Source organism: Artibeus jamaicensis, unplaced genomic scaffold (assembly GCF_021234435.1).
Source record: "Artibeus jamaicensis isolate MK-2021 breed Jamaican fruit bat unplaced genomic scaffold, CSHL_Jam_final contig_519, whole genome shotgun sequence".
Lineage (NCBI taxonomy): Eukaryota > Metazoa > Chordata > Mammalia > Chiroptera > Phyllostomidae > Artibeus > Artibeus jamaicensis.
The window spans coordinates 23,122,672-23,137,297 of NW_026521871.1; the positions used below are offsets into that span (position 1 = coordinate 23,122,672).

General features: G+C 45.5%; 1 protein-coding gene across 1 annotated transcript in view; it reads right to left on the reverse strand.

Annotated features, from left to right (window-relative positions):
- Window positions 1-14,626, reverse strand: part of CLSTN2 (calsyntenin 2) — a 594,536-nt gene that overhangs the window by 111,953 nt on the left and 467,957 nt on the right. The window lies entirely within an intron of this gene.

Consider the following 14,626-nt stretch of genomic DNA (forward strand, 5'->3'; position numbering starts at 1 on the left):
GTTCTCTGATACTGCTAAAGGTGCCTTAGCTCCCCAACAAGCCTCTAGTGTTGGGTATCATTTCTTTAAAGCCTGCGACCCCCCCTTTCACCCCAGCTTCAAGCTCTCTCACAGGCAGTTGGGCAGCAGCCACTGCTGCTGTCAGAGTGAACCTACGGTGTTCAGAAACCAGGACCCCTGCCCACAGCTTGGCGGCTGCTTTCTTCCAACCCTCTCCTCTTTCATCCCTTCAGCCCACGTGGTTCTCTGTTCCCAAACAGAAACATATCTGGCAGAATTGATGCTGAGAGGTACAGGAACCAGGCAATTTGAGAGCAGCCCTTCTGAAAGATAATTTTCTCAAGGGGGAAATCATAAACTCAACCAACCAGGGTAGTTTCTCCTGGATTTATAGAAACTCTTCTCTCTTATGTCCAATAAGCATGAGCATTTTCCAGGCAATTTTCTTATCTTGGGATGAATGTATGATTAGGGAAAGACGAAGTAGCTATTCTTCAAGAATCTTTACTTTTACGGCTTTGAAAAGCATTTACAATGCAAGACTACAGTTTTTCATGCACACATTTTCAGTCTTTTTGTAGAGATGGCTTATGTATACTTTTCATACTCTAATAATGAAAATCTGCTTAACCTACAGATCAATTGCACACAATTGCAAAAATGTATCTTTTTTTTCAATAGAAGGACCATGATTCTATGTGATATTAGAGTGCTGAAGGACATTTTATTGCATTAACTGACAGCCTGTATTTGGAACCACATTATCACCTCTTTAGAAAATATGGTACAAATCTGCAGAGTCTATCAACTACACTGGAAGCCAGAGAGTCCATGTGTGTGCTCAATTGCAAATGATTATTTTAAGTATAATAATCGCAATACAAATTCCCCATAATCCACTTAATGCAGCATTATCAATATTATGGTATACTTTTCTCCCTCATCCATTGTCACTTGAACTTTATTCTTTTTTCCTCTTAACTTTGTGCCACATGTGTTATCCCACATCATAACACCATTCCACTCCTCAGAAGCTGTGTAACATTCTATCATAGAAGGTCAGGTGTCCTTAACTGTGTCCTTTAGGGCAGTGTAATTGTCAGGCATTATTGTTTTTGTGTTTTGGTGAATATCTTTGGGTAAAAGTATTTGTCTGCATTTTGGATGACTTTCTCAGGAGGATATTACCTGACTCAAAGTATATGGGCATTCTGAGGCTCAAGATACATTTTGCAAACTACCTTTCTAATCATTTGTGATGACTTATGCTGCCCTCAGTAGTGAGAGGGAATAATAAATGAATCCAGTATATATGCAAGATACAAAATTAATATTCAGGAATAAGTTTTTATATTTTATATATCAATATTTTATATATCAATAATGAACTACTGGAAATAGACATTAAGAAAAGAACCCCAATTACAGCTATATCAAACAGAATAAAGTACCTATGAACAAATTCAACCAATGAGGTCAAAGACCTGTACTTAGAAAACTATGACACTGAAGGAAGAAATTGAAGACTACACAAATAAATGAAAGGCTATGTTGTGTTCATGGATAGGAAGAATTAATATCATTAAAATGTATGTACTACCCAAGGCAGCCTACAGATTCAATGCAATTCCTATGAAAATAGCAAAGGCATTTTTCATAGAACTAGAATGGACAATCTTAAAATTTATATAAAACCACAAAAATTCAGAATTACTAACACAATCTTGAGAAAGAAGAACAAAGTTGAAAGATATCACTTTACCTGATAACAAACTATACTACAAAGCTATAGTAATCTAAACAGCATGGTGCTTCTACAAAAACTAACACATAGACTAATGAATAGAATATGGAGCCCGGAAATAAATCCATGCCTATATGGCAAATTAACCAATGACAGAAGAGGCAAGAACATACAGTTAAGTAAAGACAGTCTCTTCGGTAAATGGTGTTTGGAAAACTGAACATATATGCAAGAGAATGAAACCAAACTACTTTCTTATACCATACACAAAAATGAACTCAAATAAATTAAAGGCTTAAATATAAGATGCAAAACCACAAAATTCCTGGGAAGTATTTGACATAGCTCTTAGTAATATTGTTGTCAAATATATCTCTCCAGGCAAGGAAAATTAAAGAAAAAAATAAACAAATGTGACTACATAAAACTAAAAATGTTTTGCACAGCAAAGGAAACCATCAACAAAATGAAAAGACAGCCTATTGGTTGGGAGAAGTTATTTGCCAATGATATATCCAATAAAGGAGTTAATAACAAAAATATGTAAGGAACTCAGACGATTTAATACCAATACACACACAAACAAACAATCTGATTAAAAAATGAGCATGAACAGAGATTTCCAAAGAAGACATACAGATGGCCAATAGACATATAAAAAGATGCTCAATGTCACTAATCATCAGGGAAATGCAAATTAAAACCACAGTGAGATGTCCCTTCACATCTGTCAGAATGGCTAAATCAACCAGTAATGACCAGTAGTGACCAGTAAATGACCAAATGACCAGTAAATCAACAAACAAGCACTGGCAAGGATGTGGAGAAAAGAGAGCCCTTGTACACAGTTGGTGGAATTGCGAATGGTGCAGCCGCTATGGAAAACAGCATAGAGGTCCCTCAAAAAATCAAAAACGGAACTCATATGACCCAGCAATTCCACTACGGGGTATTTATTAAAAAAAAAACCCAACACATTCATTTCAAAAGATATATGTACCCCTATGTTCATTGCAGCATTATTTACAATAGCCAAGATATGAAAGCAACCTAAGTGCCCTCAATAGACAAATGGATGAAAAAGATATGGTGCATATACACAATGGAATATTACTCAGCCATAAAGGTGAATGAAATCTTACCATTTGCAACAATGTGGATGAACCTAGAGGGTATTAGACTAGGTGAAATAAGTCAGACAGAGAAAGACAAACACCATGTGACAAACACCAAAGACAAATATTAAATATCATATGTGGAATCTAAAAAAAGTAAATGAAGAAACAAATAAAAAAATTGTTGACACATAACAAACTGATCACCAGATGAAAGGGGATTTGGGGGGATGAGCACAAAGGTGAAGATATTTAGAAGTCCAAATGTCAGCTATAAAAAGTCACAATGATGTAAAGCACAGCATGGACATACAGTCAATACTATTGTATTAGGTATGTATGGTGTCTATGGGCACTAGGTTTACAGGGGTGATCACTTTGTAAGGTATAGAAATGTCTAATCACTACATTGTATACCTGCAACAAATACAGTATGATAACTGTAACTGGAAAATAAATTAATGTTAAAAAAACAAAGAAATGAGTCATCTCAGAGTGTACCAGCTTCCAGAGGCTCCAGACGGTTTCCCTGCATGGCCTACAGTGTGACTGGGCAGCGCCAGGCTCCACAGGCCTCCCGAGCTTTCCCTTCTACTCCAGCCCACTTGCCCACGCCTGCTGCACCCAGGGCAAAGCCTCGCTCTGTCTGGCCTGAGCAATGGACACTGGTCTCCCGGCCAAGGACACCAAATGTGGGTGCTCTGAAGGCACCCAGGCTCATGGGCTGAGGCTGGCTGGGCCCCACGGAGAGGCAGGGAGAAAGACCCTCCCACTAAGGCCCACTTTGCTACCTTTGGGCCAAGTGAACTCTGGCTGTTATGCTGACAGCTCTACAGAAAGTTCTGTGCACTTTGGTTCTGTCTGCATTGGAAATCTCACTACATCTGTCATGAAAACAAAGAAGACAAACATAAGTCAATCTCCCTCTGATCAATTTTCTCCAAACTCTCCTCTGCAGCCCAAACTCTTGTTTCTGTTGGTCATGAAGCAAGAGATGCTGAGTAGAGGAGGGACATGCAGGCTCCTAGAAGATGCAGCATTTAAGCACCAAACTGTCCTGGAGATATAGCTCCCTCCCCACCCCCTTGGTGCACCTGGTAAATTGTACTGACCACTCATATGTCAGCTTCAGTGCCACCCGCTTTGGAAGTCTTTCTAAAGGGTCAGGGGCCCCTGCTCTCTGCTCTTGCAGCTTGTGGGGTGCCTGCCTAGTCACTGCCCTGACTCTCCCGCACGAGAATGACTTGTTCACCTGCTTGCCCTCATCCATCACTCCAGCTTCAAGGCCTCAGGGCCTCACCTCCCACCTGGTACAGATTAAACCTATAGGTAAGTTCCTTGAATTGACTGGAAGCTTTGTGAGCCTCTTGGTTGTGCCACAACCACAGCTGCTGCTCTGTGTGGTTAGAGTGAGATCAGTGCCCAAGTCCCCGAACTGGCGCTGATATACTCAGCCATGGGAATCCAGGGCTTCCTGGCAGACCAGAGCTGACTCATAACTCCCCAGCCTGCCCTTCCATCCACTACAAACCATCTAAAGAAAAGTGTCTTGGAGATAACATGTGGGGAGGAGGGGGCAGTCTTCTGCCCACTTTAGAGCTGAGGACGAGTGTAGCAAGGAGAGATGGGGTGACTGGCTGTGGGTCACGTTCATCACTGCAACACAAGTGTCTGTAGGTGTGAAGATGACACTGGTTTCTAAGCTGGCAACCCCAAGTGATGCAGAGAGCGGGAAGGAAATCACCATTTAACAGACTCTTTGCTGGGCCTCTTACATGTGTTATCAATTTGCATGGCACCCATCTAAGAAAGGGTAGGAGGGCCATTTCAACAATGGCCCGAAGCTGACAACCGAAGCTGAGATGTCAAATAATCTCCTCATGGTCACACAGTCAGCAAATGGCACTGAACGGCTGGCCTGACTCCTAAACCCACTGTAGTGTCTTCTATTTCTTCTCCTCAGTTCCCTTGTTGGTAGCATCAAGCTGCTCCTTGCGTAATGAAATCTGGAATTTGAACCTCCATCTTTCTGGCTTTAGAGCCAGCCTCTGAAGCCCTACCCCTTGCTGATTCTCTGCAAAAAAATTCTGGCTGGCTGCAAATATTTAAAAGAACTGTCAGTGGAAGAGGGAGCAGGCTGACCGCATGTCACTCAGAGGCAGACCCACGTCCACAGAGAGATAGGGCAGAGAGTGGGGATCTGAGTCAGGAGACCTGATCCCAGCTGTGGTCCCCACCTTAACCCCTTTTAGTTCCCAAAGAGTCATCTGAGAAGCCTGACAGATGGCTCCTCCATCCTGAATGAAGGCAGGTCCCAGCTGTAGGCTTGTGCGGCAGGAGTGACACCCCTGCCCTATTCCTCTCTCAAGGCTGCCCTGCTGGGCAATGACACATATTCTTTCAAACATGAAAAAAGGATTCTAACCACAGAATTTTCCTCAAAATAGCTTCCCTCCAATGGTCTGAAAAGGTGGCTAGTGTTCTCCTTTGCTCTGAGACACACTGCAGCTGAAAGAGCAGGAGCTCCGTATGTGCAGGCAGGCAACACTGGGGTTGGTGCTGTCATTGCACATTACTAGCTATGTGGCAAGAGTCTTAACCTCAGTGTTCTCATCTGAAAAATGGGAAAATAACAGCTTTCAGGTGCAGTGAAGAGTAAATGACAGTGCATATGCAACACCCTCAGACAGAGCTTGGCAAATAGCAAATGCTGCCAGTCCGACTGGCTGCTGTTTGGGATGAACAATCCATCCATGCCACCGGCTCAGGGCTGAAATGATCAATCCAGTAACACCGAGGCCCATTTTCCAGTGCTCACACCAAGCCACATAGTGGGGGGCAGGGGGGCAGGCAAAAGCAGGCTTGATTGTGGGTGCTTTTATCCAGCAGGTCTTTAAAATGAAGATGCTACTGAGTAGGTAAATCAGAATCCTATTTAGGGCTATTTGTTTCACCTTAGTGCTCGGAGATGTTAGTGATGTCAAACAGGTCACTCTTCATGGAGGAATGTCCCATGAGGCCTCCGCCAGGAATGCGGATGCTCACCTGGACCATCTAAGCAAACCCAGGAGCACCTGCCTGGATCACACTGCTGGGGTTAATGGAATTCAGGCTTCGGAGATGGCTTTTCCAATCATTTGCAGGGAAAAAAATCCATTGTGGTTTTAAACATTGAAATCAAGGGAACTATAAAGAGTTGCTGATTGCTCTATCCAGCAAAATTTTCATTTAGAATGGAAGGACAGATAAGATCAAATTCAAGGAGTTCATCATCACCAAGCCCTTATTATATGAAATGTTAAAGGGACTTATCTAAGAAAAAGAAGTTAAAGAAACATGAACAGTGAAAGGACAACAAACTCACAGTTATTAATAACCATACCTAAAACGAAAGCAAACTAAAAGGACAGCTAGATCAGGAGTGGAAACATAGAAATGAAGATCTCAAGGAGGGTTAGCAACAGGGGAGTGGGAGGAGGAGAAGGGGGGAGAAGGTACAGAAAATAAGTAGCATAGACAGTAGATAGAAAATAGATGGGGGGGGCAAGAATAGCATGGCAAATATAGAATCTAAAGGACTTGAGACACATGGTCATAAACTAAAGGGGGGGTAATGGTGGGGATGGGGGGTAGGGTGGAGGGGAATGAAAGGGGAAATAGAACAACTGTAACAGCATAATCAATAAAAAAATTTTAAAAAAAAGAGTTGCTGTTCCCTGAATCCCCTGTGCAGTTCTGTGCACGGTGCTCTTCCGGCAGCCTTTCATCTCGCCCTCACAAGAAGCCCCCATTTGTCCCGTTTGCAGTTGGGGAGGCTGAACCAGTCAGGAGAGACTTTCCCAAGACTGCAGACTGGGCTAGTGCTGAGCTGGTGAAGCCTGGGTTCCTGGGCCGAGACTGTGCTCTTTCTACCCACTCCACTTTAAGTCCCAGTCTTAAGCTCCAAGCCCAAGGACATGATGATCAAGCCACACAGCCTTACCTAATCCTATGAATTTTGGGGTGTGTGTGTGTGTGTGTGTGTGTGGTGATTTAAATTTTGCAAAGCACTTCCATACCTAGAACATCTTGTGCTTTTAATTCTACAAAATAATATGGCCGAGGATTATGACTCTTCCTTTACAGTGGAGGTAACCTAGGCTCAGCAAGGGAAGAGGGTGGCTTCAGTAGGGTCTGTGGTGGGTCACGACGGAGCTAAGAGCTGACTCGAGCCCTTACTCCCCACCCAACTTGATCTTCACTGCTTTGTACTAACTCCCACACCCCCGCACCATTGCCTTTTCCAGTGTTGGGTCCGGGGCTATTGTGGGATGAGGGAGGGGGAATGAGCCAGAGCCAGAATGGAGAAGAAATGCAGGGGGAGGGGAAGGAAGGCAGGGGATGGGGACACAGAGACAGGAGAGAAAATCAGTGAAGAGCAGAGTCCAGAGGGAAGGAGGCTGCAGGTGGAGGGCACAGGGATGAAGGAGCTGAACCCCTGGGATGAACCTCAGATAAAGCCATCCTATTGAACGGAGTGGCTGGTGGGTAATTTTCATTCCTCATTCTCCTGTAGAAAAACAGGTAGTCTTCCTGCTCTGGTGTGAGATGTGGCACTTGGGTCCAGCATCTCTGGGTTTGAAGCTTAACACCCAAATCTCAGGCTAACGTTTTTTTTCTCTGGCCCAAGAGACCACCAGAGGCAACTCTAGCTTCAGGCAAATAGCACCTGAGAGACAGATGTGGGTTTATTTTTGAATGAGTTGCAATTTCAAAGGGATAGTGCACTAGACTCGACTCAATGAAGGAAATGTGAGGCGGGTGGTGCAGGGAGAGGAAAGAAAATAAACATCAGGGCACCTCTTAGGTGCTACTTGTTTCCCTCGACTCTTGCTAGCCTTTCAAGGTAAGTTTCATCACCATTTTATAGATAAGGTGAGTGAGAGGTTAAATATGTTACCTACAGGCACACAGGCTGTGTCTCTTCTGAACAGTTTTCTGAGATGCTCTGTGGAAGCTGGATATTGCTCCTTTGAAAATTGCTAACCTCCTTGTTCGATTCTCTTTTTGCCTCCTGACACCTTGGTACCCTCTGGGATAAACTGACATGAGTTTGAATTCCTCCTCTGCCATTTACCAGCTGTGAGATTTTGGGCAAGTCATTCAATCACTCTTAGTCTAAGTTTTCAGCATCTGCAAAATGGGCTAGAATTGCTTTGGACTTTCCACTCCTTTGCCTCTGTCTACATATGCCCATTCGATGCCCCATTCTTTCTAGGCTGTGCTTGGTACTCCAATAAACCACTTCTCACTAAGGTATCAATGGACAATAATAGCTTCAATGCAGGTGTCAGCAATTTTTTCTGTAAAGGGCTAGAGAGTAAATATTTAGTCTTTGAGAGCCATCTGGTCTCTGTCAAAACTACTGGGCTCTACTGCTGTCATACAGAAGCAGTCATGAGCTAATACGTAGATAAGTGAGTGTGGCATGTGCCAATAAAACTTGATTTATGGGCACTAAAATTTGAATTTCATGTAATTTTCAAGGGCTGCAAAATATGATTCTTCTTTGATTTTTTAGAACCACTTAAATTGTGAAACCCATACTTTTAGCTCACCATTGCACAAAACAGGTGGCCAACTAGATTTGACTTGTCATCCTGTGCTGGCCCTTGGTTTAAAAGCGACTCCTGCAGGAGCCATTGGCATTTTAGGTGGAGATCGTCCTTCAGAACAAGAAGTTGGTGCCCCAGTGATGGAATCTTGTGCACCCCTGCAGGATGGAGGAGGAGAGAACTGGGGCAGGGAGCCACCATCTCCTCTGCCTTTCTGTCTCAGTCCTCATGCCTCGGCCTGCAGTCAGGGTCACATAATCAGGAAATCCTCTCATGGACACAGTTCTCTCTTCTGAGCCCTGCTCGACTGCTGTGCTAAGCAGATCTGGGCACCTTCCTGGGCTTATCACCCTATGATTCAAAATCAATGCCTTTCACATAGTACAACCCATGCCAGCTCTTCAGTGCACTTGATCAATAATTGATCTGACTTTTGGAAAGGGCAGGGTGAAACCAGCTGACCCCAAGGGCCTAGGCATTTTCCTCCTTGGCAGGGAGGTAGACAGGTGGACAGCTTTGTAGGGGACTGGGAAGTACACTTGACAAGGGTTAGCAGGGATCTCTTCTACCCCAGACATGCCTGACTGCTGACCTGTCCCCTTGTCTGCGGAGTCTTATGGAATTAGCCTGGAAATCTAACCTCCTTTGCTGACCAGTACTTTGAATTGGTTTCAGAATAAATAAAGGGTTTTAGATACTTTTCTGGAAGTGTTCCCTTTCAAAGTGCACTCAGGGATAATGCTTTTCAGCTGGTCTCTATACCCTAATTTCTGTATCCCAGCATCTCTATGGTTGGCCAAGGAGTCCTTCTTCCCTAGGAGGCCCCTCACCATGCTGAGACATGAAAGCTTCTGGCCTCCCCACTGCCCTTGGAGTAACACAGAAGGCCCTCCCTCCATGATCTGGTCCCCACTGGCCTGTCCAGGCTTCTCTCCATGCCCTGACCATATTATGCTCTTCCCACCCTCCTTGCTTCTGCTCCCTAATGTGGAATGTCCTTCTTCTCTGTGCTGAAACGTTTACATTTCAAATTTGGCCCAGTTGTATCTCCTTGAGGGCCCTTCAAGGTGAAGAAGCTCTCCGTTGTGCCCCCATAGCTCCCTCCACCAGAGCTATTCCTCAGTAGGTTGGTGTGCCTCTGTAGCTCCAGTCTTCAGCACACAGTGGGCCTTCAGTAAAGGGTGAATAAATTCACTCTGAAAATATTTCCATTTATAACATCTGTGTCAACTTCAGTTATCTCACAGTGCAAATAACTAAGGGGAAATTAATCTCAACCAGCAGATTTCATGTTGTTATCTGTTCATCACAAAAGTGTTAGATACCCTCTAGGTGTTTAGTAAATATTTTCCATGTGAACTTCTTATCCAAAGTGAAGGCCATGGACCAGCTACATCCAGACCTACCCCAGACTTGTTAACTCAGGTTCTGCCTCCCAGGTCCTCATGTGCACATTTAGGTCTGAGAAGCAAACCTTCTAAAAGATACCAGCCCTCCTTCTGGAATGGAAGGAACACTGAGACCATTTGACACACCTGGAGAATTATTCGAACCCAAAGGAACAGAGAAGAAATGGTTCAATTCATGACTGAATCTCCTTTTCTTTCTGTTTGAAATGAGACACCTTACTGTGAAGGCAAAGAGAACAGGAGCTGGCAGAAACTCTGGGAGCTGGTGGTATTGGGTGACCTGATGCTGGCCAGGTGTAATGCATTGCCATGGGACTGTGCTGAGGAATGGGGCAGGGAGACAGAAATGGAGTTCCATGGGGGTTTGAATCTGGAGGGCTGACTTCTGATATGGGAGCCCTGAATCCAGTACGACTGGATGTCCAATCAGCAGCGTGTCTGGGGAAGAAATGGCGAAGGGCTGCCAGGGAAGTCTGCGGCAGCGCCATAGAGGGGGGTTGTTTTTGCATAAAGGGATAGTGAAATATTAAATTTTGGATGTAAACTGGCAGAGTCAGGTGATAAATATAAAATCTGACCTGCAACAATAAAAGGGGCAATATACTGAGTACGTATTGTGAAGACAAAGTTTTCAGCTTAAAACATAGAAGGAGATGGGCCAAGGGACTGTAAAGAACAATAAAGAAAGACATAAAGGGGGGATGTGTCTCATAACCCAACATACAACATATTAAATAACATAACATAGCAAAACATAAACAAATGAACGGAACATCTGAAACTAGCAACTGAATTACAGATGATCCTCGGGGACCCTGTCTGTAGCCCCCATAAGGAGTGGTCAGCAGAGTCATCTCCAGCTGGTCCCACAGCTGTTATTGCCTCAATCCCTCAGGTAGCCTCCGAGGGCAAGACATCCTCTATGATGTGCTGCTCATGGAAGATGCAAGGCTTCCTGGAGGGTGGTCCTCAGAGTGCATGCAGGCCCAGGCTTGGGTATTTATTACTATTTGGCAAAAGGAAAACAGACTTCAAGAAGACTGCAGATCCAGATGCCTGGCACAGAGGCAGGCACAATCCTGTCTTTACCATGTGGCTGGTTGCGGGTGCACCTCTTTCTTGGTTCCTATTATAATCTTTCATTTCTATGAATATGAGAGGCTACAGGGGTACTGTGAGTTCTCAAAGCTCAGGACAGAACAAAGAGATTTAGCTCTCTCTTCCACACACACAGGTTTAGTTGATGCTTGGAGACTCTGGGCAACTGAGAATGAGGGTGACATTCCCTTGGGCAAAACAACCTGGAGCCCTGGAGAGGGAGATAACCCTTATTGCCTCTTCAGAATTTTTATCTCAGAGTATGGCAGAGAAGACGAAACTCACAGAAGAGCAAGGCAGCACATGTGTGGCACCCTGGGACCATTTTCTGGGTGCAAATAGTTCCTTCCTCCCAATACGCCCTAATCAGTTATTGGTGGGTGATGCTGGTAAGCAAGCTTTTAGTTTATGTTTATGTGATGGATGGAAAGTTCAGTGAATGCCAGGGGCTATCAAAAGTGTGATTCTGCCCTCAGAGAACCCATATTGTTTCTGGGAAGTCAAGGCCAACCCACAAAAGAAGACAGAATGGAAAACCACAGCCTGAGCAGAGATGCTCTGACCAAGGTCTAAAAGGCAGGCAGCAGCAGAGCCAGGATCGGGGATGCTCATTTGTGCACAGTGGGGGGAAGGCCAGCAGTATGCTGGGAAGAGCTGGGCCCTACACAGTGGAAGAGGTTGCTGTGATGGAAAATGGGGCCACTGCCCTGGGCATTCTGGAGTCTGGGAACAGCCCCTTATCAAGCCCTGGGAAGAATCCCTTGCTCTCCCAAGGCAGCTGGCTGGGAGAAGCTGACTGCAGCAAGGGCTGACAGCAGGGCTGAGTAGGCGTGCTCAGGGGGAACGAGAGGCTCCCAAACATGATGGACTGCTTGCACTGGGCTGCAATCCCCTTCTGCCCGCAGGGAAATGACTTGGAACAGGTACAAGAATCTGAACCGCCAAACTGCATTTGCTTGGTGACTCCGGTTGCTTATGAGAAGTCTGCTCAGGAAGACACCTCTGTTCGGACAATTATGCCTGGCATGTGCCCACGGACCTATTCCTGAAGGCCGGGTCTGAGGAGTTTGGGGATTACTGCAGCTCCTCACCCTGGCTTTCATAATCTTGGCCACCCAACGTATTCCACTTGCTTCTCCCCAATCCCAACTCAAGCCAGGCTGGCTTCCTTGTATTGTTCACTGAATGGCCCTCCCTCTCTGGGCTCCTCCTCCATTCTACACTGTGCAGGATTCACCCACACCTGCTTCGAAAGCCAATCGTTTCCCCTAGGACCTAAGAACTTCTCACACTAGGGGGCAGCCCGCCCCACCTGCAGTTAGCAAAGGAGACCAGCAAAACTTGGCTCACTCCAGTTTGCCCTACAAACCTGGGAGAGGGGGCTGAACAAGAAACACACATCTGGGACCGGTGAGGGATTGTTCATCTCTAAAGAAAGGTGTGCTTTAAGCTAAAAGGCTGCAGCTCTGGCCAAGGGTAGAGAATAGGCAACAGGCCCCAAGATGTGTTGGTCAGAGATGAGGATTGCCCGAGTGTAAGAATAAGGTGGACGGGTATGCTGCAAGGAGAGGTTTTTCTCCAGATCTGGAGGCTGGAACAGGAATGGCAGGACGGCTCCTTGACCACTGCCACACATATGAGAACCCGGAGGACCTATGGTCTGGGAGCCTGATGGGTCAATAGCTAAGCAGAGGGACCTGATGGCTGCCTAAATGCGTAAGCTGGAGGGAGGAGGGGCGGGGTGCAGAGTCCAATGTCAGCTTCTGCCACCAAAGGCTGACATACTTGGGCAAGGAATCTACCATAAAGTAGTTGATTCTGATGGTACACATGCTCAAATCACTTTGCCTGCCATGGTGGATGGATACATGGAGTTGCTGCTTCCTTCTTTTCTCTGTTCCGTGGAAAGTTTATATATACATTTTGTTTTTATCAGGGTCTCGGTCACCATTCAGTTCTCCATTCACCACTTGCCAAACACCTGCATTGCGCCCGGCCCTGTGCTGGGCGCTGGAGACACAACAGCAAATGGGCACAGTCCTCGCCTTCAGGAGATGACTGCCTAGAGCCACAGGCAGCATCCGGCACCAGGGGGGTGGCGCCCTCACAGTCCTCAGACACAAAACTGAACACGATTAAAATGTTTTTCTTGGCATACATTTAACACCAAAACAAGCACCAACTCTGTTAGAAAATTACATTTAAATATAGTTACAAAAATGTAATCCCAAATCATAGGTGTCTCATTTATCAAAGACAAAAACTATTGGGACCATTTGCCAGATGAGGCTTTGTTTTAGTTTTCCCACTTAAAATCCCATTGTGAGCTTATTTCATGCTTAAAAAGCTGTTTTATTTTCCCCAGGCTTTCTCTTCAAAAGCTAGATCTTCACTGGAGCTAGCCCTTATAAGTTAAAATAAAACAAAGTGAGTTCTTTACTCAGATATCTCATTCATTCATTCATTCATTCATTCATTCATTCATTCATTCATTCATCAGTGACTATTTCCTGAGCACTCCCATTGGGACCAGACAGGTGCTAAGCCTGAGGAATTCTGTGGTGAACAAGAGAGACAGAATCTTGCCTTCAGGGTCCTTGGGGCCCAGTGAATCATCCCCAAGTGCGGCCCAGGCTTCCCGAGGTTGGGAACACAGTTTCCCTCTCAGGCTTGTCCCTCTTTCTGTTTCCTGCTTCATCCTAAATAGACTGACACAAAGATGTGTCTACTGCGCTCATCTTCTCTACTCTGTTCAAAGGCAAATGACTCTCACTCTGCCCAGAGGTTGGTTTAGTTATGCCTCCCACCTAAGGAGGATAGGTTGTGCAGGGGAGGAGCACTATGAGAGCTGCCCCGCAAGAGGATTGACCCCAGGTGTCCTTGCTTTGCACAATGAGGTCTTGCTAATCCAGCCCTGATAAACTGGATTAGGAATAAATGACTAAGAGGCAGCCGTTCAGAGTCTGACCAGTGACCTACATGGTGGCCTAGCATCGCTCTGCCCCATAGGGACATGAGTGACTAACACAGCTAATCACACCCTCCCTGGGGAAATTTAAGAGTGAAAGATACCTCCATGCCCTCCAGAGAGACAGAGAATATAACAGGGGGTCTGAAGCTTAAAGACACACCCACCAAGAGAAGGCAATAAACAGAAGCCAAAAAGTGGAGGAGCTGTGAAGCACGTGAGTTATGCATAAGCAGTAGCCTAGTGTAGTATCAACACATGAACCAGAAACAAGCCATCAAGCAACCAAACACTGGCACAGAGAAAACGCAAGCACCCCTGCTCCGCCACTGGAACTATCGGTGTCACCACTAGGGCAGCTGTGATTCCATAAGCTGTCCAGTCCTCTGCAAGATCTATCTATGCCGCTGGCCTTACCTCCTTGCTTTGCCTGAGCTCAGTGACAAACCTCCACCAGCTAAGGGTGACCTGAACCTTTGCTCTATCCCTGCCCCCTAAAAAATCTAAACAAAAATCCACCTCCATCTAAGGCCACTGTTTTGCCATTCGCTGAGCCAGTATTTCAGAAACTCCTTAACCCACAGGCTGGATTCTGGATCTCCAACCCCTGCCCAGACGCCCTCTGTGCAAGCCCAACCCTCCCCAGGTGCTGAGTAATGACGAAACAGCCGAAAGGCACCAGCTCCACTCGGCACTCT